The 27,130-nt window shown below is 65.1% G+C and overlaps 1 protein-coding gene across 3 annotated transcripts in view; it reads left to right on the top strand.

Annotated features, from left to right (window-relative positions):
- CACNA1H (calcium voltage-gated channel subunit alpha1 H) overlaps positions 1-27,130 on the top strand; it is a 61,550-nt gene that overhangs the window by 577 nt on the left and 33,843 nt on the right. The window lies entirely within an intron of this gene.

Here is a 27,130-nt window from a genome sequence, read left to right as displayed (position 1 = left end):
TCCCCGGTCCAGAGTCCGTCCGGGATGGGGGAGGGTGGGAGAGAAGCGGCGAGGCCATCACGGACTTGGAGAGGAGAGGGGTCGGCGGGGCGGGAAGTCGGAACTCCCAGGGCTCCCGTGGGTGGCGGCCAGGAGGGGAAGGCCGCCCCCGGGGCCGACAGAATGTCCATCAGAGGCGGGACCCTTGCCGGGGAAGGGGAGGGGGAGGCCGGAAGGAAGTAGAGTAAGGGGAGCAAAGTTTCCAGCCTGTGCTTTGCGCCTCCGAGCGTCGCGGGAGATCGACCGGTGGGGCCGGAGGCGGTGCGCGGCGGCCGGCCCTTTTCCAGGGAGAGATGCCGTGACGTTGGTTGTGAACTCGCCTCTCCAGGCTGAACTCGGTGCTGGGGCTGATTTAAGTCATGCGCAGCTGGGGGTGGGGGGCAGGGACGCAGCTGGCTCTGCACTGTGGAGTCCCTTCTTCTAGTGCTTTCCCTGGGAAGGGGCCCCTTTTCTGTTCTTGGCCAGAGTGGCAGAGAAGGTTCTAGGCTGGCGTTGGGTCGGCCGGGGCACTTCTGGGATGCAGACAGCTGGTCTGGTGGCCCCCCAGCAGATGGGTTTTGGGGACTGTCTCACTGGGGTCCTGTCCATCCTGAACGTTGGCTGTTAATGGTGGGAAGTGGTTTCCAGGTGGCCGGGCTGTGGGCGCCCTGCCTTCCTGCCCTTCCACAGGGAGACACTTGGCAGACAGGGTCCGTGGAGTGGGGGACAAGGTCGAGGCCAGGAGGCTGACGGAGGTGGGGACCAGCCTGTAAACTTTCTCTGTCAAAATCGAGACCGAGGTGAAAATGAGCAATGTGTGTGTATATTTTTTCTACCTTGTGTGTTTAACTGTGTAAATATTAAACGTGAGAGAAGAATCTGTACCGAAGAAAAGTAATAAAACCCATGCTCCTCTTTTCTGAAATCTAAACATCGGCTGAGTCCAGTTTACCTTCTGGTTGTCAAGAAGGTCATCATGGTCCCAAGGCCCAGGGCCGGCCTCAGGCATGGCGGCAGGCTTCAGAGCCTGCCTGTGTCCTGCACCCGTGATGGCCTCCGGGGGGCACCCCCCCCCCCCCCCCCCAGGACATCAGGCTTGTCTTCCCGCACAGCAGCCGGCCTGGCCTTCTCTCTGGGACTCTGACCTGGAGATGGCCGGGTCACCTCACTTTGCCGGGAGTGGTGGGTGTGGTGGCGGATTGTGCCCCAGGGCCTGGTTTCGGACAGGACCGGAGTCCGGCTTCTCCAAGCTCGTGCAGAGACCAGCTATGGAAAGAGTCTGCGAGGCCTGCACTTTGTCTCTTCTGACAGCCCCCGTGCCTGGCTGCGGTGTTCTCTGGAGGCTGACCCCGGGGGTGCTGGGTGTCCCGGGCCTTCAAGGCAGGCTGTGTCCCTGAGGGCGTCTGACAAGGTTGTTTGTGTTATTGGGCGCAGGGAAGGTGCGGCGGGGAGCCGTGCGCAGGTGGGCTGCAGCCCAGAGGGCCGTGGGGGCCGGGACTGGCAGGGCTGGGTTAGTGTCCTTGTGTGTGTGCTCCCCGTGACCACGCTGGAGGGGGAGGGTTTGTCAGCCGGGGGAGCTCACTGTCTCCTCTAACTGTGGGGGTGGGGGTCAGGGGCTCAGATCATGGGATCATTTTACCTCTGTGCAAATTCTGCATCTGTCACGCGGGGTGGGCATGTCACGGCCTTTGGTCTCAGGGGGACGGCCGCTGACCTCCAGCAGATACAGGGCCGCGTCTTGGGGGCGTGCGTCAGCCCTGGGGGGCACTCAGAATAAGCTGGCGCGCTTGGACGGGGGGGGGGGGGGGCTCGGTTCTCTCCAAGGGTTTGCGAGGCCTCAGCACGGCTGCTCAGAGCACTTGAGATTCCCTGGGTCAGCAGGGCCGGCCCTGGCCGGACAGTGGGGCGTCCTATAGCCACGGGGCACTTCCGCCCCCTCCGGCTGCTTCCCTCCCCATCCTGGGGAGCCTCTCACGCTGCAGAGGACAAAGTCAAAGGGAAATGGGGTAATTGGGTTTGCTCTGGGAACCCACACTCCGTGCAGCAGCTTCTCGCTTTCCAGACGCTGGCAGAATCCCAGCTGACGTCCGTGGAGCCCGGGCCGAGCCCGGATCCCGTCAGCGAGTGGAATGCAGGACGGGGCCTTCCTTAAGCCCCCCGACCTTTTGGGAGCGCTAAGTGGATGACCCCGGCACAAAGGACCGCGCCTGGTCTGTTTTTGCCTTAAGGGGGCCTCCGACGCAGAGCGAGGGAGCCTGCAGGGGCAGCCCGTGCCCTCATCGATTTACTTTGCTTTTCGAAAATATAACCGTGCTGGAACTTTTGGGGCAAGTGCTGTCTCTCCTACACAGGTTTATTTATAGAGGGAGGTGGGTGGGATATGTGTGTTGTAGCCCGCGTGGCTGGGTTATGTTCTGCCCGGGCTCCCCCAGGGTTCCTGACTCCGCGGCGACGCGCGACGCAGCTGCTGCGGTCCCAGCACCCAGGCCGGGCGGGGCCTCCGGGGACGCTTACCGGTTGGGAAGGGGGCCCCCCGGGGAGGCCAGCTGCAGCCCGGCAAAGGTGTTGAGGGACTAGGCTGTGGTCGAGGAGGCACTTGGGGGCTCAGGGGTGGCATGCACCTCCAGGAGCCACTTCCCAGGGGCCGGGGGCCAGACACACCTCGGCACAGAGCTCGGAGAAGCCAGAGGGACGCGTCAAGGTCACACGGCTGCTGGAGGGCAGAGCTGGGTGAGCCCTGTGTGACTCACAGGTCCCAGCGTTTGGCAGGGGCGTGAGGCCGGACAAGTCCAGCGTTTTGAAGGTGTCTCCCGAACCCCGTGCTTCAGGCTGTTAAACCGCCACCCGCGCCTGGGGCTTATGGTGGGTGTGGGTGTCCTGGCCAGGACACTTGGGGCGTTGACGCGGGGCAGCACCCCCTCCGTCCCGCAGCCCGCTGTGTCCCCACCAACCTGACGGGAACAGGACAGGTGCACCTTCCTGAGCTTGTGGCTGTGATCCCCTGAGCGCTTTGTCTTACGCGTACACGGGGCTTCCTGCGTGCGCTCTGGGGATGCAGGCCTGGGGTGCCTCTTCCGAGCTCCTTCTCATCCCAGCGCGCTGTTCCTGGATTCGGGCCCTCGTCTGGCACCAGTGTGTCTGTTTCCCTGGACTTGGTGTCCCTAGGCCGGCCCTTCCAGGGGAACGGGCGTCTTCCCAGAGGCCGGGAGGGGCTCTCGCGCAGGCACTAAACCCGCCTGGGGGGGCAGATGGGAAGGCCATCCTGGCCCGGGTAGAAAACTAGGGGACACGAAACAGAAATGGTGTGCGCAGTGTGGGGGCCTCACCCCTCTGGGCCGGCCGGGGTGTAGCGTATCTGCCCCAGGCCCACGGTCACCAGCCTGCAGGCCAGGCCCCTGCGGCCCTGAGGCTGAAGCTCACGGTTCCTGAAGAAGGAGGTCCCCAGGGCATCCGTTCACGCCGAGCATCTCTCTGGGGCTGGGCGGAGGGGATCAGATGCAGAGACACCCGCTCTCCCCCAGCTGAGACAGGGGTATCGTGGTGGGGGCTTCACGGGGAGGTGGTGTTGTCCCCGAGACCTGAGAGGGCAGCGGTGGAGAGGCGGATCTCGGAGTACTTGACCGAGGCAGGGCTGGGGGTGTCATGTTCTTAGTGTGGCTGCTCCTGGAGGGTTTGAGGGGGAGGGCTCTGAACACTGGCCTGAGCTCCCGTTTCTCCTAAGCGAGAGCTGGGCCGTAAGGTGTCACCTCCCTGGGTTCTGTGGGTTGCTAAGGAGGGCTTCTTGGAGGAAGTGAGGTTGACTTGGGCTGTGTGGATGGGTAGGAGCTGGTGGTAGAGAAAGAAAAGGAAGCCTTCTACGGGTTTCTGGTTCCCACAGGAAAGCAGCCTTTGAGGGGGGGCAGGCCTTGGAAGGAGAATTAGTGTGAGTTGAGTTTTGTCCGCCTTCGAGGGACCAGGCCGTGTCCCCATTGCTTTTGGTGCCCTGGGACTGCCCAGAAAGGGATTCGGCCGAGAGCTTGTTTTCTCTGCAGTGGCCTAGACTTCAGGCTTGTCCAGGGCCCCCACCTCAGCCCTGACGGGGTTTTGAGCTAGGGCAGCATTTGGTGGTGTTTGAGCTCACTGGTGGCCTGATTCGTTGGCGGAGGCCAGGAAGCACAGAGTCAGTGCCGGGTGCGTGTGTCACGGTGAGACCAGGTGTGGCCATTAGCCGTTCTGCAGCTGAGTGTGGCTGGACTGATCTCAGTGAAGGCGTTGGGGTGGGTGGGCCAGGGGGAGGCTGTTGGGGCCCGGGGGTCAGGGGCGCTCTAGAAGCTTAGTGGACAGGGACTTGGGTGGGAGGACGTGGACAGGAACGTCCTTGGCTGGGGAGCAAAGGGCACAAGCAAAGGTCCTGAGGCAGGTGGAACGTATCCCTGAAGCTTGGAGCTGTTGGGGGTTTGCGAGGAGGCCCAGGTAAGGAGAGGCAGGAGGCCAAGGCTAGGAAAGCCTTGTGGGCATGGCAGGCAGGATGGGGGCCGGCCTGGGTCTCAGGGAACGGCTCTGCCTCCAGCTGGCCTTGGGGCTTGTTTCTCAAGGTCGGGGCGGTGTGGAGACGGGGCTGGGGGAAACGGTGGTGAGGTAGAGAAGAGCAGGTACCGAGCGCCCTGGGGGCAGAGGCCTGGAGGTGGGACCGAGGTGAGGGCGTAGCCGGCACCAGCACCCAGACCGAGCCCTTGGACTGTGTGGGTGTCGCACTGGGACCCCCCAAATCTGGTCTGGGCGCCCTCCCTGGCATGGTGGAGCCCTCGGGGTGGTCCAGGGTGGCTCCCCGCGCCTGCCGGTGGTGCGCCAGGCCAGACAGCGGCCTCCTGGGGTTGCTGGCAGGACTCCCGAGTGCAGAGTGAGGATGTGCGGGGGATGGGCCAGCCTGTCTGGCATCCCAGGGGTGGATTCAGGGCAGCCAGGCTGGGCCCCAAGCAGTGAAGGTCGGGGCGTCCAACGTGGTGTCCTGTTTGTGTCCAGAGCCCGCCCTGGAAGGGGGCGGCACAGCCTCGGAGGCCCAGTTAGGAAGGTCCTTTTCCTTTCTGCTTGCGAGTGGGTATTTGAGCGGGGGGGGGGGGGGGGGTGGGGGGCGCCTCAGAGGAGCCAGATACCCCCTTCCTCCCTCGGTGGTTAATTCTGACACCCCGGCGACACCCAGGACACCCAGGAGTCGTGCGGGCCCAGGTCGACTCCCCGGCAAGTGGACCTGGGGAGTGCAGTCAGGCGAAGGCCCCACGCGGTGATCCGGAGCCTTGGATTCCCAGACAGGATGGGGTGCAGGGGAAGACAGCCTGGCCCTCGAGAGCTGGCAGCGGGTCTGGGCACCATCCCCAGAGCGCCGTGCCTGCCGCGGGTGACAGATGGGGGCCACTCTGCCGCGCCGTCTTCCCCGAGTGAGTAGCAGCTCGTTCTGCCCCGGGCGGGGCCGCACGGAGCAGACGCACGCCTTGCGGGGGAGGTGGGGGTGTGCTTCCCTGAGTCGGGCCGCCAAGCCCTCGCCCTCGCCCGCCGTCCGCCGCGGGAACCGGCTGGCAGGGCCCCGGGTTGTGATCAGCGGGGCAGCTGATGAGTGTGCGAAGTCAGAGCGTGCGGGGGGAGGGGAGGCGGGGGAGGGGGGCCGCCTGTGTCCTCGCCAGCAGCAGGAAGCTCTGTGTTGTGAGCCGCCTGCGTCTCTGGCTGGGGGCCGCTCCTGGCTCTTGGGGGTTTTCGGCCCTGGACGAGCCCCTTTCCTTGCCTGCGACGCGTGTGAGGACCAGGTCCGTGTCCCAGAGCAGACCTTCCCGGTCCCCGGTCTCCACCACGGCCTTTCTTCGCCAAAGCTGAGGGCAGACAGGGGACCGCAGAACCCCCTGCCCGGGCTCCTGAGGTTTGGGTGCGGCTGGTGGTCTCCAGGCCTGGCTGCTCACGCGTGTCGGATGGACCTAGGCCAGGCCGCAGCTTCGTCCGTCTGGACGGCTTAGGCGGGGGAGGGAGCGGACGTTCCCGATGCACCTGCCTGTGCGGGCGCACATGCGCACGCTAGTCCTCCTCGGTGGACGCACGGCCCGTCCTGCTGGAACACGGTAGAGCCTGACCCTGGCCTAGAGACACGTCAGGCCGGGGGCAGCAAGCCGGTGTGGTCACGCTGTCCTCTCTGTTCTGGACTCTGCCCTCCCCCCCACTGAGGCTGACGTCCAGGGGAAGTCAGAGTATGGGCACAGTGGGGACATCGGGGTGGACAGGGCTCAGCATCTGTTTTTTCTGGACCAGACCTCAGTGGTCTTCGGCAGGAGCCCTGTGTCTCAGCTCCTCTCTGGCCTGGGGGCTGCAAGGGCGGGGGGACAGCATCCCTGCAGGGGGCAGGCCTGAAGCCAGTGTCCCCCCACTGGAGGAAGGCCCCTTCTAGGATTCCTTGGCTCTCCCTGGCCGCCAAGGAAGGGGGTTAACGGTCCCCTCGTGCAGGTGGTGGTGGCCCCATGCTTCCTTTGGTTTCCCCTTGTGTCACAACTGATCGTCCTTGTTGGTCACTGATAGTGTGGGGTTCACTGGGGGCCCCGGATCGGGTGGTGAAGGGCCCAGTCCAGTCTCCAGCTGGCCGGTGAGAGGGCCTCAAAGACCCTGGACTTGCTCTCCATCCCGTCCCCCGTCTGCACACGGGGTGTGCAGTCTGGGACACGCTAATGGAGGAGGGAGAGGTGGGGGTGTTTCCCAGTAGGCAGCAGAGCCGGTGGGGTGGACGGGATTCGGGTCCTTGGAGTCCAAGGCAGCCAGGCGGAGGTGGCCTCTGAGCCTGGGGCATGGGGCGGGCGTCTCTCTGATGCCAGGCCCCACCATTGTATCAGAGGCGGGGGCCACTTGGGTCACCACCCTGAGACCCTCGTCTGGACCACTGGCCGAGTACGGCACGTCCCCCGGGAGGATGCCTGACAAGCCGGCCCAGAGGGACCAGCCCCTCCAGCCCCTGACCCTCCAGGCGGTGGCTGTAGGAGCGAGCCCCCCCCCCCCCGGGGCCCCCCTTCCGCCCCAGGCTCTCCAACGCTGGACGTGGAACGGGGACGTGGAACCACGCGGCGGGTGTTGCTGGACCCAGGCCCGAGGCCGCCACCCACCCTACCCACTCAGTGCCCCAGGGGCGACCTTTGAACCCCTACTGCCTCTGGGGCAGCCCAAGTGGCCAGCCTTCAGCTGACCTTTTCCACTCGGTTACGGCGATCCCCGTGTTGGTAAAAGGGGTGAGTGCACATCCCTCAGGCCGTGTGTGCGTTTTGGCCTCTGCCCTTGATTCCGGCCTGGGGCCGGGTCCTCGCTGGCCCCAGGGAGACCGTGAAGGGGGCTGAAGGGAAACAAACACGAGGGCGGCGGTGTTGGGGCGCGGCGAGGAGGCACCCCTCCTGTGCACCGGGGCAGGTGCTCGGGTCGGGCAAGCAGGGTGTGTGCTTACGGTGGCAGAGGGGCGGGCGCAGCGTCCACACTAGCTGGCACGTGTGAGCCGCCGTGCTGGCTTGAGTAGCGTCCCCCAAACTCACGTCTCCGGGGAAGCTCGGAACGTGGATATCTGTGCAAGTCGGGCTTTTGCGGTTGAGGTGAATCTGGAGAAGGGGGAGCCCCGGGGCAATGGTTGTGTCCTCAGAACCAAGAGTGAGGTCCTGGGAAGATGCAGGCAGATGTTGGGGTGATGTGTCTGCAGCCCAGGGCTGCCCAGGGCTTCCACAGCCATCAGAACCTGGAGGCACCTGGACCCCTCCTCCCTCGTGGTCCCCAGGGCACCTGCCCCAGCTCGCACCCCCCTGGGCTTGCCTTCTGCCGTCCCCTTGGAGGGAGATCCTGGAGGTGAGGGACGTCTTGGCGGGAGGGAGTCCTTTTTAGGATGAATCACAGTCACCTGTGCCGCGTCAGGCTCTGCAACGAGGAGCCACCCAGGGAGAGGGAAACCCAACCGTGAAATCAGTCATTGTGAGCGATTTGGGTGGATGCAATATGTGTTCCTGATGTCTGAGGCAGCGAGGCAGGCAGGCAGGGGCTCCCGGCCTGGGGTGTCTGTCCCTCCTGCTGTGGGCCCCACCGTGAGGACGGGCAGGGAGTGGCCATGGCTGTGTGTTCCTGTCCTCGGGGGCTCCTGGGAGGCTTCCCCCAGGGAGTGTCATCCGTGGCGTCGAGCACATGCCCTGGACCATCCTTTCCACTGCTCGGGCCTCTCCCCGCAGGACAGGGGAGACTCTCCAAGAGTCTGAGGTCCCCACTCAGCCAGGGCCCCCCCCCACCCCGTGTTGTCAGGGGCTCTCGTGCATCCCCGGGGGTACAGTTAGGTCCCACGGCCACAGCGGTGCCAGGGCTGACGGTATCGGGGCCGGATTCCCAGCTGGGGAGCCGCTCTGGGGTAGTGGGGGCCCTCGGGGGTCTTGGCACATTGTCGTCTGAGAAGCCACAGAGTGGCCCTGCCCACGGGGTGGCCAGAGAAGAGGTTGCCTCCGTTTTGGGGTGGGCTCCCACGACCCCAAGAGCCCAGCCCTCGCTTCATGGGTGAGGACAGTGCTGCTCCCTGCCTTTCGGGCACAGGACCCCTAGCTTCCCAGGGCCTTGTTTGGGGTGCCAGGGCAGTGCTTGGCTGTGTGGCAGGGGCAGGTAGGTGAGGCCCGGGCCCTGCTGCGGCCGAGGACAATCCGGACAGTCCCCTGGGGGAGGGGTGCCTCCGGGTGCTGGGGTGGCCATGAGCAGGCGGTGGGGTCAGGGACCTGGCACAGGGTTGGGGGGCAGAGACCCCCGGCCATTCCCTCTAGATGGGGGCGCCTGGCGTGTGTGCGGCCTGGGTGTCCCCTGAACAGCTGGCCCTGCCCACTGCTTCTTGAAGTCCCTGCCCTGCCACAGAGATGGGAACCCGTGTCTGGAAGCACAGAGGGCGTCCCCTGGGCCAGGTGGGGGCCACGCGCCATCGTCCGCCCCGCCGTGTGGCCCTTTGTCTTTGCAGCGGTCGGTCGCCAGCCGGCCGCAGTCCGATGAGTCAGCCTGCATTAGCGCCTCGTGGAGGGGGACTAGGACACGGCCCAGAGCCCGGGCTGCCGGCAGGGCGGCCGTGCTGGTTTGGCCACAGGGAGGCACCGTGGGTCCCATGGTGTTGAGAGGAGGACCTGTCTGGCGAGCCCTTGATGTGCCCTCGGGCGTGGCAGGCCGGGCACCTGAGGTTCTGAGTCCGTGGGTGCCCTGCAGGTGTGGGCCAGGAATATTTGGTTCAGGGGCCGTTCCAGGACCCAGAGGACACCTCACACAGCCCACCCGTGTGGGGACCTGAGGTGCTGGCGGGGGGGATGGCAGGAGGAGTTACGGTGAGGAGGACGCCGGATGTGGGGGGTTGGGGCAGGGACATGGGGCCACCCCCTGGGAATGGTCCACCTGGAGGGTGGGGAGTGTCCTGGGAGCCCCCTCAGCTGTGGTAGTTTGGGGGCTGGGGGCACGTGCCAGAGTCTGAAGAACGTGATCGGAGGTCAGAAGTGGCACCGGGGGCGCGGCTGGCTGGCTGGGCCTGCGGCACAGAGGCTCACAAAGTGAAATCCGCCGACTACGGTCTCGTTTTAGAACTGGGCATTCCCGACGCTTCTTCCTCAACGTTCCAGAGCCTTTTTTTTTTTTTTTTAATCTACCATGAAATCTGGGTCACTTGAACAAGGAGGGGGGATACAGACCCTGGGAGTCTTCAGGCAGAGGCTGGGCGCACTCCGGGAGGGGGTCTGGCCCTGCACATGCTGAGCCTTGGTCAGGCCTGGTGGGGCGGGGCACTGGGGCAGAGAGGAGGGGTATCTGGGCCCTGGGGGCTTGGGGGGGCCCGGGCTGACCCCTCAGCACGCACAGGGGCCACCATCCCTACACATCACGGTATCCAAAGTCCAGCGACGTACCGGCCTCCCGCCCGTCCCTGCCATGTTTGCGATCTCCCTTCGGGGCTGGAGCCGTCCCGCGCTTACTCAGTGGGACAGAGTGACAGAGCAGCCCCTGGGTGTGTGGCTACGGATCGGGTCATGGGCTGCACTGTGGCGTGGATGGCGGCGCATGGCCGGAGCGTGGAACAGGCCGGTGTGCCCCGGGTGAGGACTCTCCCCGTGTGTCTGCCCCAGAGCCGCCTCCCAGACGGATGCCCCCTATCAGGATAAGTGTTCCGTCTCCCCGTCCAGACCCAGCGCACTGCATAATAGCAGGGGTTCCCTGCATTTGCGGGTGTTTTGGGACGGTGCCAGGACGGGCAAAGGGGCAGACCGCCCCGCACAGCCAGCACGGAGGTGGGGGCCCCTGCCGCCCTGGGGGGCCGTGCTGGGTTGTCAGTCATGTTCCCACCTGCGGCAGGTGGGCGTGCCCTGCAGGTCAGGCACCGGTCCCCTCTGACCCTGGGGCAAAGGGACAGGGGTGAGGAACCGCCCCGTTCACCGTGCGGAGCCCCTCGCCGGTATCACCCGAGTTCTGTGTCCTGGGAGAAGCTGAGGCTCAGGGCAGGTCTCTGCACGGTCTTCCGAGTTCGGAGCCCAGACGCTCGCTCCTTCACAGACGTGTCGATGTGTAATTTACATCTCACGCGCCTCGCACGCAGAAGCACGGAATTCACTGGTTTTTACTGTCTCTGCACAGCCGTGCAGCCATCACCGTCATTTTTGGAACTTTGTCCTCACCCCAAAAGGAGACCCTGTCCCCTCCCCCAGCCCCCACCGGTCAGCGTTCTGTCCCCAGATTTGCCTCTTCCGGGCGTTTCACAGAAATGGAATCCTTCGCCGTGAGGCCCTTTACATGTTGTTCTCTCCATGAGGTCACGTCCTCTGGGCGGGTCCACACAGCGGCGCCTGCCAGGGTTTCATTCTCTTCGGTGGCCGTACCCTGTCCTGTTGTGTGGACGCACCACAGCGAGGCCTGGGGGCCCTGGGGCTGCCTCCGCCTGTGGGCAGCGCGCGGTCGAATGTGGGTTTCCGTTTCCAGTCTTTGGGGTGCACACCCGAGAACAGAATTGCTGTGTCCCAGGGGACGTCCCAGGGGCGTGCGTGCTAACCCTTTGCCCCACCAAACTTGGGGTCTCTGAGCCCGAGGCTCTGCCGTAACTTTGGCGGTCCTCCCAGAGGAGGCAGCCGGGGAGCGCCTGACGCCCGGTGAAGCAGGACCCTCCCCACCTTCCTTCCTGCTGACGGGAAGGACGAGCATCCCCTGGGAAGTGGTCTTGGCAGCCCCCCCACCCCCACTCGGGGTCAGAACGACACTTCTGAGCTGGGTCTCCCTTTGAGGGGCCGCCCAGGCAGGGCAGGGCCACTGGGCCCACGCGGGTGCCAGGTACCGTGTCCTGGCACACAGACGGGCGCACAGGTGGGGTGAGGCGTGTGCTGGTGTAGAGCCCCGGGCGGGGCGGCGCCGGGCAGCGTGTGTGCGTGTGTGTGTCCGTCCGGCTTCCGTTCCCGTTCAGCTCTCTGGAGAATTTCAACACCCACACTTGGAATAAGAAAAAATTATTAATGAGCTTGGTGCGGTTGCCATGGGACCCTGTTGCTAATGAATCTCTGGGGCTCCTTTTACCTCTGCTGAGCTGAGCTGCACTCCCAAACACGACGTGTTTCCCACTAATCAGGTTGCCATGGCGACGCCTGTCACTAATCCCCAGCCGGGCTCCTGTTTCCTGGCCTGGCCCCAGTTACATAAAGCAACTTAGCGAATCCGGTCAGCCCCCAGCCCACCTCCTCGGACACCCGTCTTCATGAGCATCCCTGCCACCTGCCATCCCCCCTCCCCCGCCTCCAGGGTCCACCCGCGTGGTCCCTCAGCCGTGGGAAATAGGCCCCCACGCCTCTGTCTGCCCCAGACCTGGTGGTGGGAGAACGTTCTAGAAGGAGCGTGGACACCTGTATCCTGAGAGGTGGACCACACTCCTCCGAGGCAAGGGTGGGTAGGCAGGAATGCCCGCAGTGACCATCCGCAGTACACCTCACCCCCAGGAGCCTGCTGCCACGGCCAGCCTGAGGCCCGGGGCTCCCTGTGATGGGTGACCGTGTGGGTGTACCCGATCCCCTTGTTGGCTCTTCCCCTCGAGTGGGCGTCCGTGGGGGGGGGGTCCCAGCACAGGCATGTGAAGCGGGTGGACTCTGCTCCCGGTAGTCCGGCCATCTGCCCAGGGCCCAGCCATGCCAGGAGGCAGGCACCACGTTTCCACCCTGAGCCAGACAGGGAGGCTCCTGACTTGGGGTTTTGGCTCTTTCTCTGGTCATTCTGGGACACCTTTTGGCTGCCTGAGTGGGTGCTACGTGGGGAGGCAGGCGGCTCTGCCCAGGTTGTGTCCCATAGGAGAGGCGATGGTGCAGGTGGGGAGGGCTTCCTGGAGGAGGCAGCTCTGGTAGGAATGGAGGTCTCCATCAGGGTAACACCCAGTGTGTTCTATAGGCCCTGATTCCCCCCAGAGTTCCCTCACGCCCTGGGGATGAGCTCTGAATCCCACTCAGCCTTCTCCTGGGGAGCACCAGGCCCCCAGACTCCTGAGTACACCGTCTCCCAACTCCTGTGTGGGGCTGCCTTGTTTGGGGGCGACCTGGAGCCTCGACCCCTGTATTAATCAGCTTGGGCTGCTGTATGGGGGAACCCCAGACCAGACTCTTAAACCACAGACGTCTACTGTCTCTCGGTGCTGGAAACCAGAAATCCGCGGTCCAGGGGAGGCGGACGGGCTCCTGAGACTCTTCTCCTGGGCGGGCCGGTGCCCGTCTGCTTCCCGTGTCGTCACGTAGTCATCCCTCTGTGTCTGTTTTGGGCTCCTCTTGTTACGAGAGTCCCTGCCCAGCGGCCTCGTTTCACCTGCATCGCTGGTTGGAAGGTTCGTCTTCGAGCATAGTCCCGTTCTGAGGTTGTAGGAGCTAGGATCTCAACGTAGGGACTTCGGGAAGGCACCTCTCCAGAGCCCAGCAGCCCTGGCTGGGTCCTGCCATCTCTGGGCCCCCTGGAGCACAGGGCAGGGTTCCCAGTGGGGCCAAGCCTCCCTCACGCCCTCCTGACACATAGTTCCTGGCCCACGTGGACTCCTCCAGACACACATCCCCCGTCCACCTTCTGCTCCCCGCCTTGGGGCCCCCTGGCAACACCCCGCTCCGAAATATCCTGGCAGTGAGCATCTAAGCTGCGGGCCTAAAATAGGGCCCACTGGGGCAACACTTGTTCTCACGGCCCCTGCCGGCTAAATATACAGTCTCGTGCTGGCCCCAGCCTCTGGGTGACCCTGCCCAGGGCTTGCATTTGTAGAGCATGCCTCTCGCGGGGTCCTACTGACCTCGGGTGAAGGGGGAGACAGCCCTGCGGCCCCTGGGGCCCCCACCCACCAAGCAGCCTGTGGAGATGAGCCCAGGCTGAGGCCTCTGGCCCTGGAGAGCCCGCCCCTCTACCCCCCACCCATCTGGGGTGAGCTGGCAGGCTGTTTCCGTCCAGGCCTAAGGCTGATGGCTCAGGGGTGCTCAGGACAGCAGAGAGGATGTGGGGAAGGTTCTAGAGAATTGCAGATAGCAGAGTGATCTCCTGAGGTCAGGGGGCCACTGGGGAGTGGGGAGCAGAGAAGGGAGGGAGGTGTCACATGTTCAGTTGTCTGTGTCGCTGCTGGAACTCTTTGGCCTGTGGTTGCATTGGTCTGTCCAGGTCCCACGAGGCCTGGACTCTCTCACGTTGCGCCAACCAGGAGGCCGTGGGACCTCTGTCCTGAGAAGAGAGGAGGGTGGTGCCTTGTCCCACGCGCAGTAATGACGGCCACCTGGTGGCCTGTGAGGTCCTGGGTGGTGGAGAAGGGTCTGGAAATCGGTCCACTTGCCCAGGTGAGCGGCGAGGGGATGGATGGATGGGTGCATGCGGGGAGCAGAGGCACGAGGCCCGAGTGGCTCCCTGTCCCCGCCACCGGTCCGCCTCACCCTCAGGGTGTCCCCTCCCTGGGTTGACACCGTGGGCGGACGGTCAGTCGTTAGGTCAGAGGGTGGTCCCCCAGAGGCGCCTCATGGCCACGTGCTCCTGGCCGGCTCCCTGGAGTTGGGAGCCTGGTGGCTTCATGCCTGGGGCCACCGGGGCCCCACATCAGACCAGGATCGGTGGGCCAGCGGTACCCTGCCGTCCAGCTGCATCCAGGCGTGCAGGGAGGCCCCATGGGCGTCTGTACAGCCCGTGTTTTCTCACCACTGGGATCTCAGTCCTGCTTCTGAGCACCGTCAGGTTTTGCTTCCGGAAGGAATGTCGACTTCAGCTTGCGAAGAGGGCCTTCCGTCAAAGGCGGTGGTAGGTCCTGGGCAGCTGTGACTCCTCTGTGGCCGGGGGGTCAGAGCAGACATTTGGCGAGTGGCCCGAGAATGGGTGTCTCGTGGGGGCTGTGTGGCCCCACCACACCAGCCTGAGGCGACTGGGTGGCGTTCAGGGCCAGATCCCTGGCATTCACCCTGGCGCCTGGCCCCTGTGGGTCAGACCGCGTCCCTCTCACGGTTGCTATGGGCGTGTGCACACTGCCAACTGTGGCTGGGACTGATGGGTGTGGGGGGACAGGGGCCCCGCGTAGGGTGTTGGTGAAGAGATTGGAGCAGACGCACCAGAAGTCACCTGGTCCTCGTGCCCTGGGGTAGACTCAGATGCCGGACAGGAGGCTCTCAGAGAAGCCCACCCCCACACCCCGCCTCTCAGTTCCTGACGCGCTGCCTCCCCCCATCTCTGCCTTGGCCCCGGGTCCTCTCCCAGGACCACCCCCAGGAAGGTGGCGTCCCCTGTACCAGCCGCAGTACCCTCCCCTGCCTGCCTCCAGGCCCACCCGCGGACCCCTGCCGGAGCAGGCGGCCCCCAGCTCGCGGCCAGGCATCTGGAACTCTGGAGCGAGGCTTTAAGTTCTGCCGTCGGAGGATTGTCCTCCGCCACGGAGCTCCCTCTGTCCCAGAGCTGTGCCCCTTTCCAGGCAGGGCCCCCGCAGGTCCGGCCGGGAGCGGGGGGGGCAGGAAGCCTCAGTGCAGGGGAGCCCCAGGCCGTGCGTGAGCGTGGGAGTCTTTGCCCCGTGCCTACCCAGACTTCCTCCCGGGTAGAGAGCCGGGCGGTTAGGAGGGTGGTGGTTCCCAGCGCCGTGCCCTCCATCAATGGGCACCCGGTGCCCCAGGCACCTCCCAGGGGGGCAGCTGGAGGAGCCCAGCTGTGGGGCCACGCGCTCCCCTGCCCCTCTTCTTGGGGCTGAAGGGAGGCCGGGGCAGGGTGGCTTGACTCCAGTGTGCGCGGGGAGGGGGGTGTCCCCAGGACCCCAGCCTGTGTGCCCCGTGGCTCAGATAGGCCTGGCCCCAGGTGAGTGAGCTGTGCCCCATCGAGCCCCCTCCCCTCTGCCTTGGAGATCTTGCAGAATTATGTTAGGAAGTTCGGGGCTCCAGGCAGCGGCCGGGGTGTTTCCTGCACGTTTGAAATACGGCCTGCCGGCTGGTGGGAACAAGGGATGTTTTAATTCCTAATTTAGACTGTTTATCTGCAGAACTCTGGAGGGCGGGCGGGAAGAGACGGTGCCCCCCCCACCTCCGAGGGCGCCTCCCGCCTCCAACGCACTGCAGCTGCCTGGTGGGCATGGGGAGGGGGGCCCTCGCCTCTGGACCGAGCGCCCCCAGCCAGCCCTCCGCCCCCCACGTATCTCTGTGTGGACAGCCAGGCACCACCTGCTCCCTCAAGAGGGGTGGACACCTCCCCACGCCCTCCGGCCCTCTGGGGTCTGTGGCCTGGCCCCCCAGGAGCAGGGCTGCAGGGGGCGGGCCCGTGGGACGTGGGAGCTTTGAGGAATCTGGCAGCCTGGCCGACTCTGCTGTGGTCTCTGGTCTTGTGTGGAGTTTTACCGTAAAAGAGAGACAGGGGGAGGGAGGGGGCGGGGACCAGGTCATTAAAAGCGTCTAAACCGCTCCCCTGAGCAGAGTTCTCTCCAAGTCACCAATGCTGCCCCAGGATCACTGTTGTCTCTCCGACTTTAATTAGGAAATACATTTTTCTCCCGGCGCTCAACAATCTGCTTGAGGCCCCGGCTGGCTTCCTGGTTGCCATGCCAACCGGGTTTGCACCCCTTCTGGTGTCCCCTGCCAGCACATGCTCTGCAGAGGGTTCTTGATGGGGCTGCGGCAGCGAGAGGGCCCTGGGGCCTCCGGGGCGGGGGCGGGGGGGGGGAGGTGGACACCTTGCTGTCCAGTTTCCTGTGTGGGCGTGCCCAGCCACTGCTGTGTCCTAGCCTTGGGGCGTCCCTGTGGTAACAGCGGGAGGGCACTGGGCTGAGGGGGTCCCTCACAGCCACCGGGGGTAGGGGGAGTTGCCCTGGTTCTTGCAGCTCCTGACCAGCAAGCCCTGGGGCCACCAGCCTGTGCACTGATTGGGGAAGGAAGGAGCTGCCTCGGTCCCTCGGTGCAGCCCCACCCAGGCAACTCGTGGGGCCCTGCTGGCCGGGTCCCCAGGTCCAGCTCAGTCCTCCCCTCCCTTCCCAAATCCTCCCCAGCCCCCATCACCCCTACCCAGTGCAGAGGCCTCAGCCCGGCTCTGGCCACCCCATCCTGGTCTCACCCCAGATGGTCCAGAGCCCTCCACCCACACTGGTGCCTACCCACCCGGTCTCCCGTGGTGTGCTCTGGGGCCTCATGTCACCCAGCAGCCTCTTCGTCATGGATGCCTCCTGGACAGCCCCCCACTTCTTGTGGGTGGAGGCCCTGGAGGTTTGGGGGGCACCGGTTTCCTAGGGGGGGCGCCCAGGGTGGGGGGCGAAGGCCAGGCCAAAACCAGGATCGGCCCTGGCCAGCCTGAAGCTTTCCAGACCCCACGACGGCCCTTCCCTCAGCCCTCCCGCTGACCTTGGTCCAGCCTGCCTGGTACCTCCACTCCACGTGGAGCCTGCAGCCGTACTGCAAAGCCTCACGCTGCCGAACCTCAGCCATGTGGAAGCTTCCAGAAATGTGCCAGTGGGGTAGGGGGTGTCAGAGCCTCCTCCAAATGTGCCTTCCGTGTCCGAGTGCTAAGAACAGCCCTTGCGTTTCCTCCGGAGCTCGGCATCCCCAGGTTCCGGCTGGTCCCCGCCCTCTGGGCCCCCCTCCCACCCACAGGGCTGTGCCCATCTCCCCCGGGCAGCACGCCATGCGCCTGGCGGCGGGAACCCGGAGACGTGGGCACAGCAGGCGACCACATGCCCGCGCTCCTCAGAGCTCGGGGATTCCCTAATTACGGGATTTATTATGAAAGCACCAGCTTCCTCTGTGCTGGCTTCCTACAGCCACGGAGATACAGTGCGGCCCTCTGCCGGCAGACAGCCCTCGAGGCGGGGGTGAGGGCGGGCTGTGGGGCTCCTGCCCAGGAAGGGTCGCCTCGGGGCCCAGCACAGCCAGGGCCTGCCACGGGAAGGGTGGGACCCGTTCCCACCTGAACCCTCAGGCCCAGGCCTGTGGTGCCTGCTCAACCTTGGGCAGGTCTTGGCGGGACGGGGCCACCCTTGCTTGGGGGTGTGGGGACCCCTTCGTGTGGCAACGCGTTCATTCGTGTAGCTTCTGTCCCTGTGGACGTCGGAGGCATGTGGTGGCGTGGTCGCCCCTGGAGGCCAGTCGGAACTCACACTGTGGAGGGGCCGGCCACCGTCAGGGGGAGGGTCCCTGAGAGACCAGGGGTCAGGACCTGGGGGCAGCACGACCAGTGGGACCCAGCAGGCAGTGGGGCTGGGCCCGAGCCCCCAGCTGGGCGCTGGGAGATGTCCTCTGGCGTGTGGGAGCCCTTGGCTCGAGGCGACTCAGGCCCAGATACTGCGGAGCCTGGTGGCTGGCGACAGCGGAGCCACCCTCCGGAGCGGGAGGTCCCAAACCGCGGGGTCTGCGGATGGACCGGCCCGGGAGCCTCTGTGCTGCGCGTGGTCTCCTTATTTGCTTTCCTCGGATTCAGAAGCGACAGATCTGAAAGTCCTCGCGTAGGAATCCGTGTAGAACGGTAAAAACCCGTTACGTGTTAACATAGCGTTTCTTTTGTGACAGCACAGCTTTAGCGGGAAGAGAGCGTTGCACCGTTTGGTGAGTCTCGACTGCCCGCTTCCAGGGAGGAGTCGGGGCTCCTTCCTGCTGCTGTGGGGTTCGGTCAGGAGCCCTGCTCCCCCGGGGGATGGGGGTGGGGTGATCAGGACCCCCACCCACCTGGAACAGTGGTGGTCCCCTTCCCAGATGCCGCCTCCTGGGATGGACGTAATGCCTGGGTCCCCGGGCGTCCTTGAGAACGTGGACGGCGTTCCCAGGGGCCTGACCACCGCCCGGACCAGGGGCAGGCCCGTCTGTTCATCCCAGCAGCGGGCTGTTGGGCCCATGAGTCTGGGTGGGTCGCTCCGGGCCCTGCAGCCACCGCAGGCCCCCACTCCTGGGGCCCACCCTTGATTTCTCCACCATCTGTCTCCTGGAGGGGGGTGGGGGGCAGGTGCCATCACGCAGATACTGCCACTGGCGGGCGGCCCGAGTCCCCAGGCAGGCTGACCTCGGGGTGGGAGGAGCTCGGCCAGGCCTCAGAGGGGGAGGGGTGGGGCCCCGCGCTCTGGAAGGGATGACCCGGTTCCTCCCGGGCTGCTGGGGTCCAGCCTTGCTTGCGGCCCCCACCCAGCGGGTTGCCCACCGCCTCCCGGCAAGGGGCAGCAGCAGCCAACGGGGAGGGGAGAGGCGCCCCGTTGTTGGTTTAAAAGAAACGGCTCAGATGATTCACAGAAGCCTTCCCCTTCCTGCTGGTTTCCAGGAACTCTGCTCCGGCATAATGGATCGAGTTATTAGGGGGTCAGCTCTGACTCGGGCGGCTGGAGGGGAGCCAGGCTGGGCCGAGTGGCACGCAGCTCGGCCGCGAGACTCCCCAGGGCCGATCTGCGGCTGGGGCAGGTGGGCAGGCCCAGCCGGGCCGTCTGCTGCGTGGGGGGGGGGGGGGGGGGGGGGGAGGCTGGGTCGCGGGGCACTGGGGACGCGTGCGCCTCCTGGAAGGTGAGGCCCTACTGTGTGCAGAAGCCTGCGTCCACAGCCCCGGCTGAGGTGGGATCCGCTGAATGAGAGCCTGCTGTGTGTGCAGATGTGAGCCCAAGCCGCACGTGACTAGAGCCTGCTGAGTGTGCGATTTCCTACTGCGCGTGCAGAGGTGTCCTGAGATTGTTCCTCCGTGAGGCGTGAGCACCATGTGCCCTGAGGAGGCCCCAGAGGACCCCTCCCCCACAGTGGGCCTGTGCCCACCGCATTTATGACTCCTCCTGGCCCTCATCTCCTCCCGCGTCCAGGACCCAGAGCAGTCCCTAACACACAGTAGGTGCTCAGTGAGGCAGAGAGGAGGCCTCTCCTTCCTGGAGGATGGGCCCTCGGTTTGGGTTTTGAGGGATGTATAGGAGCATTCCCGAGGCGGAAAGCCGATGGTGTGCTGCAGGTGGGGGACCCGTCAGGACTAGACCCAGGCGGTCACATCAGCCAGGCGGGCCCCGCTGACACGCACCTGTGTCAGTAGCGTCTGGGCCCCCGTCTCCCACCAGCTCCCCCGCCATCACCATCCCTGGCCGCCTGGGCTCTGCCCCCGGGTCCTTGTCCGCAGCTGGCCCGGGGCTGCCGTGCTTCGGGGACATCCTGGTGTCCTTCTAAGGGGGTGGTGCCCCTGTGGCCGGGCCCCTGGCCCCCCGAGTCTCCTCTCCAGTCACGTGGGTGCGTCTCGTTCAGCAGTCTCTGTGTGCGGTGTCCTTGACTTCCTGCAGGTCGGCCGGCTTAACGGCACAGCAGGGCTCTCGACTTAAAGAATTTCAGCCCTTGAAGCATCAACGCCGTGCTGTTTGAAATATTTGTGCCGCCGCCGCCCTGGCTGTTGGCATCCCGTGTGCCACTGCACAGAACTCTCATTGCTGCCTGACTGGGAGCTGGCATCACCCGTGGAAACGTGTCCCTCCCGTGTCGTGCCGAGGACCGCCACTGACATTTCAGAATCACCCAGGCCTGGCCCGCGGGGTGATGGGGCACCTGTCCCCGCCTGCCTACCCTGGTGGCTTTTCGGAGCCCAACTCTGCGTGCAGCCCGCCTGGCGCGGGGGGCTTGGGTCTGGGGGGTCCTGTCCGTAGGGAGCTGCGGGCCAGCCATCTGTGCCCTCGGGCAGCTCAGGGAGCCTGCCTCTCTGTGCACGACCTGGGCTGCTGGGTCTTCCTGTGGGAACTGGTGACGAGCTTGGTCCCCGGTGGTCCTCCTTGGTCCCCGGGAGCCCTTTGTACCACACCCATCGTGGCAGAACCTGGCTGCTGCTGGGGCCCCTCCCCCACCCCTCGGGACAGACGGGGCCAAAGAGCTCAGAAACTGAACTGTCCCGACCGCCCCGTCTGTCTGGGCAGCAGGATCCCCAATGCCACTCCCCAAGTCTCTTCACCCCGATCTCTGGAGCTTGGTGGGGCCGGGGCATCAGGGTCAGCTGCAGGGTGAGCCAGGACCGGCCAAGGGGACGGGGAAGTTCCCCCCAGGTAAGTGACAGCGCCTGGGGACTTGTGTTTGTGCGCTCAGCGCTTCTGTAATGACTACCAGTGACCACTGATCGTGTGGCTCCAGCAGCAGAACTTTGCCTGCGATCCGGGTGTGGCAGGCCTGCTCCTCCTGAGACCTCTCTTGGCGTGCAGTGGCTGACCCGTCCCCGTGTCCTCTCGTGGCTGTCCCTGTGTTCGTGTCCGTCCTGAGCCGCTCTTGTAAAGACACCAGTCGGGTAGGATTAGGACCCACCTGCATGGCCCGTTTTACGTAAGTCGTCTCTTTAAAACGCCCCGTCTCCATATGCAGGCACGTTCTGAGGCCCTAGGGATTAGGGCTGCAACCTAGGAATTTGGAGGGGACACAGTTCAGCCCCTAGGAGGGCCGGGGGACGGGGCTGGGCAGGTCTAGCGTGGGAGTGAATGGCCCATCGCTGGTGGCTGAGCAAGGAAGCCGGCTACGGCCTGGCACCGGGGACACTTGGCACCTTGACTCCAGGACAATTCAAATGAGCGCGTCCTGCCCTCCCCTCGGCCCAGGCTGGAACGTGACTTCTTACTTGAGATGAATGTCCGTGACCCTCCGCCGCGGTCAGAAGCATGCTGTGCTCTGTCCATTCCTCCAAGCTCAAAGGGACGTCGGCCCTGGGCTTGGGGCGGGCTCTGTGAGGACGCCGGCGGTGACGGCAGTGTGGAAATGTCAGGGCCAGGCGATGGGCAGGGGTCGGCAGGGGTCTCTGGAGGCGTGGCGGATCTCTGGAGGCATGGAGGCAGCACCGGGTGCCGAGCTCAAGTTCAGCTGGTTTCACTTTGAAATCTGCATTCTGAGGTTCTGGGCCATCCTTTTTAAATGTCACCGCTATTAATAACGCGGTGGGAGGAGGGCCAGGGCTGAGGCCCGAGGCCCAGCACCCCAGCCTCCGTGGCCAGAGGGCCTCTGGGGTCCGGTGCCGGGCTGAGGGGCTGGGGGAGTGGCTCCCCGTGAGGAGTAAGGGGGGGCTGCCTGGGCCTTCCTGAGGGCTTGGGACCGGCAGTCTTATGCTTGGCTCAGCAGCACATTTGGGAGGTCTGCTTGGGTGCAGGGGGCTCTCCAAGCTCTAGAAGAGGTGGCCCGGTTAAGACGGGCGACCCCACTGGGCCTTGACCTTATTGTCCGACCAGGAGCTTTCTTGTCCCTGGGTTCTGGGGTCCACCGTGAAACAAGGGGTCAGAGTCCATGGACTCCTGCCCCTCCACCCAGGGTGAGCCTTTTCGGGGGGTCCCTCTGGCTGCCCTATGGGCTGGTTCTGGACGGTTGGTGCCCTTGGGGGAGGAGCCAAGCTCGGGCTGCTTCCAGAGGCAGGATTTGAACTCCGGGCCGGGCGCTGGGAAGGCAGTCTGCCACCAGGTGTGTCCCTACCAAGGGCTACAGGGGCCCCTAGAGGTCTGTGTGGGGAGCACATGCTCGTGACTCCTCCCCCAGGAGCCCCGACCCCGGGTTCTCTCCAGGAGTCAGAGCGGAGGGCCCGCCTGGGTCTCTGTCGTGGGCTCTGGCCAGTGGCCAGCCTGAGCCTTTGCCCCGCTCAGGGACGATTCCCACGGCGGGTGGTTGATCACCATGGGAGTCCGTGCCCTGGCGGGGTTCTCAGGACCACGGTCCTGGTTCCAGATCCTGCTCCCAGTCCTGGGGCCTCCAGCCCCCGAGCCTGGGGCTCGGCCCAAACATCCTCCTCTGGGCAGCCCCGGGGCCCCTGACGAGAAGGCAGGCCCCATCCAGTGGGACTGGTGCCGTGCGAGGGGTCCCTGCTTGACGGGGACGCCCGGTAGTGGTGGCGGAGGAATCACTGAGTGGGCGACCGTCTCAGGAGAGTGGGTGGCCCCCGCGGCTGTCCCCGCTTCAGCCCTCCTGCGGACAGGCTACTTCCTAAACCTGCCAGGGACTTAAAAACCCCCGTGCCCTGCAGGCCCCCCAGCTGTCCTGTGCCTGGGGGCTCTTAGCTACCAGCACGTTGGGGAAGGTGCCCTGTGGGCCCTTGGAGAGGGTGTGTCGTGTCTGTGGGTGGGGGCTGGACTTGGTCCCTGACCTCGGGTGGGAGGTCTGGGGGCCCTTCCCCTGTTCCAGCCCCCCCAGAAGGAGGCCTTGGCTGCCCAGCTGTTGGTGGGGGGCGTGCCATGGAGGAGCACCTTTTCCTTTTTTTTTAATGTTTATTTTGAGAGAGAGAGAGCAAGCGAGTGCACAGCGGGAGAGGGACAGAGAGCAGGAGACAGAGACTCCTGAGCATGTTCCTTGCAGTCAGTGCAGAGCCTGACACGGGGCTCAATCCCACCAACCCTGAGATGGTGACCAGAGCCGACGTCGAGTCAGATGCCCGACAGACTGAGCCCCCCAGGCGCCCCCTGCCCTTCCTTCTTAATGCCCAGTTGCCAGGCAACGCCTGGGGGGAGGCTGGGATTTTCAGGGAGGGGCCGGCTGGCATGGGCAGGGCCGTGAGGACAGTCCTGCTGCGGGGGCCCCTTTGCCAGGCTCCCATGTGTGCAGAGATGTATACCTGCACGTGATGCGTGTTCCCACCGTGGTCACTGCATGTGTCGGGTGTTTATGGGACCGTGAGGGGTTGGCCCTGCCCTCCGTGGGGCAGAGCTGGGGAAGCCAGGCCCCACCCGCGGGCTCCCGGCCTCCGGGTCGGTCACTGCTGAGGTGTGGCCCGGGGCTCTTGCTGGAGGGAGCTGCCTTCAGCCCCTGCACACCCTGGGGCCGTGGTCTCGGGGCGGCCTGCCGGCTGGGGGTGGGGTAGGCGCGTTCCCCAGGCCGAGTTCCCAGGGAAGGAGCGTCCAGTCCCCCGGGGTCGCTAATTTGGGCCTCGGGCAGCTGCGCACTGGTGCCGAGGCAGTTATTTCTGGCCCGGAGAATTCCTGCCCAGAGCAGGCCCCGAAGCCCTGTCCCCACGGGCGGTCTGTCCTCCTCCCCGGGGGCCCTCCTGGCTCTCTGCCCCCCCCACCCACGCCTTTCCCTTCCAGGGTCGGGGGGGGGGGGGGGGTTTATGCACAGCCCCCTGCAGGGGGCCCCAGCCTGCGCAGAGGAGCCTCGCTGGGAAGGAGGCTTCACGTGGCAAGGCCAGTCCACCCGCCTTCTGCATCCAGGACAAAGCCAGCCCGAAGGGATGGCCGGGTCCTAGGAGTGTTCAAGCGCTCAGCTGCTCCAGCAGGAACCTAGCCAGAGCTGTGACGTGGAGATCCATCAGGAGAGCTTGAGATACAGGAAAGGAACAGAGCTGGGGGCTAGCTCCCCTTTCAGACGGGAAAACGGCCTGGGAGGGGGGCTGTGGGCCTCCAACTCACTCTCACATGCCGCCACCAAGTGGCTGGCAGGGTCTCCATGAGGGTCCGTGGCCAGCACAGTCAGGCTTCCTGCGGGATGCTAATTGGAAGTGGAGACGGGGTGCTTTTCCACTCAATTATGCCTTGAAAAAATCCGAAATCAAGCTCCTTATTAAGAGCTAAGCAGAGACATTAGCGCGCTTCCTAATTAGCATGGTCTTTAAAATTGTGCACAATTAGAGGGAGCTGTGGGCTTGTGCTCGGGCTCCAGGATGTTTGTGTAAATGAGCGTTTCGCTTTGTCTGGAGTGGGGGCGCTCTTTCTTCCGGAGAAGAGCCAACCTCCAACCCCCCTCCTGGCAAGGTGAGCTCGGCTGTACGTGTCCGATCGTGTTAGCCTGCCCGCACATCTTCTGCTCCGATGCACGTGTGTGGGGCATGCACGGCACACAGGAATGGGTAGTACACGCACCTGAGCGGACACACGCATGCCCAGACGCTGGTCTCCAGGGCTCAGCGCACAGGCACGCCACGGGCACAGGCTAGGTCTCTTGCCAGGGTCTGGCTGCCCTGGGCCCTACTCGGCCGGGGTCCAGGGGGCTGCTTCTGCGGCAGATGGGTATGGATGCCGCTAGGGCGAGGACAACACGGTGCCCAGATGAGCTCAGAAATTAGGCCGGCAGCAGGGGCGTCAGTGCCACGAACTGCTCAGAACAGAACCAGGCACTGGGCTCTGCTGGGCAGGATGTGGGCCTCAGCCCTGGATGCCCTGGGCTTCGCGGGGGCAGGCGTGCCCAGGGGTTAGGGAAGGGGGTTCATTGCTGGGTCAGAGCTGGCTTCCTGGGGAGTCCCAGAGCACAGCTCCGGAAGTGTCCAGGGCCGCCGATACAGGGAGAAGCTCTCAGCACAGAGAAAGAATGTTCCAGTGGCCGGAGGTGTGCACGGGTGGGGTGATGAGCTCCTATCACGGGGTGGGTGGCCGGGGTGGGTGGCCGGCTCCGATGGGGAGGGGGCCTACATACAGCCTCTTGTCTTCCCAGGGGAGGCGATCTCCTGGGAACGGCCCGGCCCCCCTGAACTCCCCCCGCGTGACCCTGAGCCGCAGGCCCAGAGCAAACAGCTCCATGTTTGGCCAGCTCTCCTGGCTCCCCACCCCAGCCGGAGCCCAGTGAGCATGAGTCACACCGGCCTAGGGACGGGTGAGCGGATGGGGACGGGGACAGAGTGGGGAGGAGGGCTCCTTGCAGCCTGAGTCTGGCCAGAGGGGAAGCAGCAGGGGGCTGGGGCTCGGAGCAGAGGAACCATTTGGGAGAGGCCAGGGGACAGGCGGGCACAGTGGCTGGCAGGGCCCATGTCAGATTCGGGGGCGGGTACCGCTGCCCCCCACAGTGGCTGTGGCAGATCCTGTCGCCAAGGTGCTGGGTGAGCCACGTCCAGGGAGTTCTTGATGGGCCGGCAGACCTGTGGTTCCCCAGGGCCCGTGTGGCTGGCTGGGGCAGGGGTCCTGTGTCCCCACGGGTTGCATGAATGGGAGTTGGCCACAGGGAACCAGGGCCCTTCCTGTGCAGTGTGGACGTGTGTGGTGGGGACAGGCTGAAAAGGCCACCGTGTCTCTGACTTCAAAATAGTCTGCCTGCAGGCACACCTGGCCTGAGACCCCAGGCCCTCCCCTCATCGTCCCCTTCTTCCCAGACGCTGACAGAATCTTCGGGACCCCACCCCCTTCCCCCATTTAAAATTCTGCGGTGGTGGCCTAAGGGGTGGGTGGGGAGGCTGGAGACCGGGGGCTGTTGGAGGGAGTGAGCTGGGGGGGGCCCTTCCCAGAGCCCCCTCCTTACCTTTTCAGCAGCCTGTTGTCATGGCAACAACCTCAGGCGGGAGAGAAACTTCCTTCATGGTGAGATCTGGAGTGGCTGCTTCTCCCTCCTCAGAGAGTCCCCCATGTGAGACTGGAGCACGGGGCCTGTGCCCCTGTGGGCGTCAGGGTTGGTGGCACAGAGGCCCTGCTCCAGGAGCCCCGTGGGCATCGTCCGTTCCCACAGCTGTTAGACGAGGTGCCCTGGCATGGTGGCAAGTGCCGGGTAGCTGGCTTTGTCCAGAGCATCAGGCCCCCCCCCCCCCAGGGGTCTCGGCCACACCGGCTTCATCGCTCACCGCACCAGTCAGTCCTGGTGAGGGGTGCTGGGCCTGTGCAGCAGAGGTCTGAGCGGCTGAACCCGAGCACTGCTGAGATGACCGAGATGTTCCCTGGGGGCCCAGCGTGTGCGAGCCCAGCCCGGACACACCCGCATTCCTGTTCAGTGCCACTGCCCCGAGGCCCCCTAATCTGCAGTTGAACATCCCACCCTGGGCTGGGCCCCGTCATGGCGGCTGAAGCCTTAATCAGTTGATTCATCGCTAGTTAATTAAGCAGGAGTGTTTATGGAATAATCGTCTCCGGGAACCAGGGAAGGTACATCTGCCTGGGGTTTGGGTGGGGGCGTGCTCTCCCTTCAGGTGGTGCCTGACCCCCCAGGCTGGGGCAGAAGCGATAAGACTTTGGGGGACCCACTGACGACAAGGTGGATGCTGGCGGCAGGAACATGGATGCCCACCACAGCGTGGTTCACACCATAGGGTGCAGGCGGGGCCCCCAAAGGTCTCCGCTCCACACCTGCTGAGCAAGGGGGCCTTCAGGGCTTCAGAGAAGGAGTCGGTCCGAGGAGACCAGGGTCCCCCAAGGGCAGGGGCCCTGCCAGAACCCCCGAGACCAGGGAGCAGACCCCCGCCTGCGGCTCCCGCCAGGCCTGAGTCCCCACAGGCTTTGGGCTTCATTAGCAGGTGCACAGGTGTGGACCTGCTGAGGCCCTGTGGTGTGGGGCTGGAGGACCCTGCCGGTACCAGGGGTGTCCAGGCTGGGTTTTTGAGGGTCAAGGGTGTCTCTGGGCTACAACAGCCCAGGGCGGATGGCAAGTGGCTTTGCCTTAGTATCCTACTTGGAGCTCCTGCTCTGCCTTTGAAGGGTCCCAGGGGCCCGGCTACCCTGGTCCGCTGTGAGTTCTGGGAGGCGTCGTCGGATGCTATCCCCACGGGCAGCTGGACCCACGATGGGAAGCCACCAGGAGGACCCTGGAGTGCTGGAGAGCCCATCTGCGCAGAGCTGGGGGGTTGCTATACCCTGCAGGGAGGGAGGCCGCGTGGCGGAGGAGCCGGGGGGGGGGGGTGTCCCTCCATGCCCGCCCAGGTGCCGGTCCTGAGTCTCCGCCTGGATTTGAGGGACAGCGAGGACAGGTTGGAGGCTCCAGCAAGATGGAGTGGTCAAAAAGAATCCCCAGTACTCTGTGTGTTTCAGTCACTGAGGTGAAACGCACACGTCCTGGGGAGTTCA

The sequence above is a fragment of the Prionailurus bengalensis genome, chromosome E3, assembly GCF_016509475.1.
Source record: "Prionailurus bengalensis isolate Pbe53 chromosome E3, Fcat_Pben_1.1_paternal_pri, whole genome shotgun sequence".
Classification (NCBI taxonomy): Eukaryota; Metazoa; Chordata; class Mammalia; order Carnivora; family Felidae; genus Prionailurus; species Prionailurus bengalensis.
This window is presented reverse-complemented; position numbering and strand designations above follow the sequence as displayed.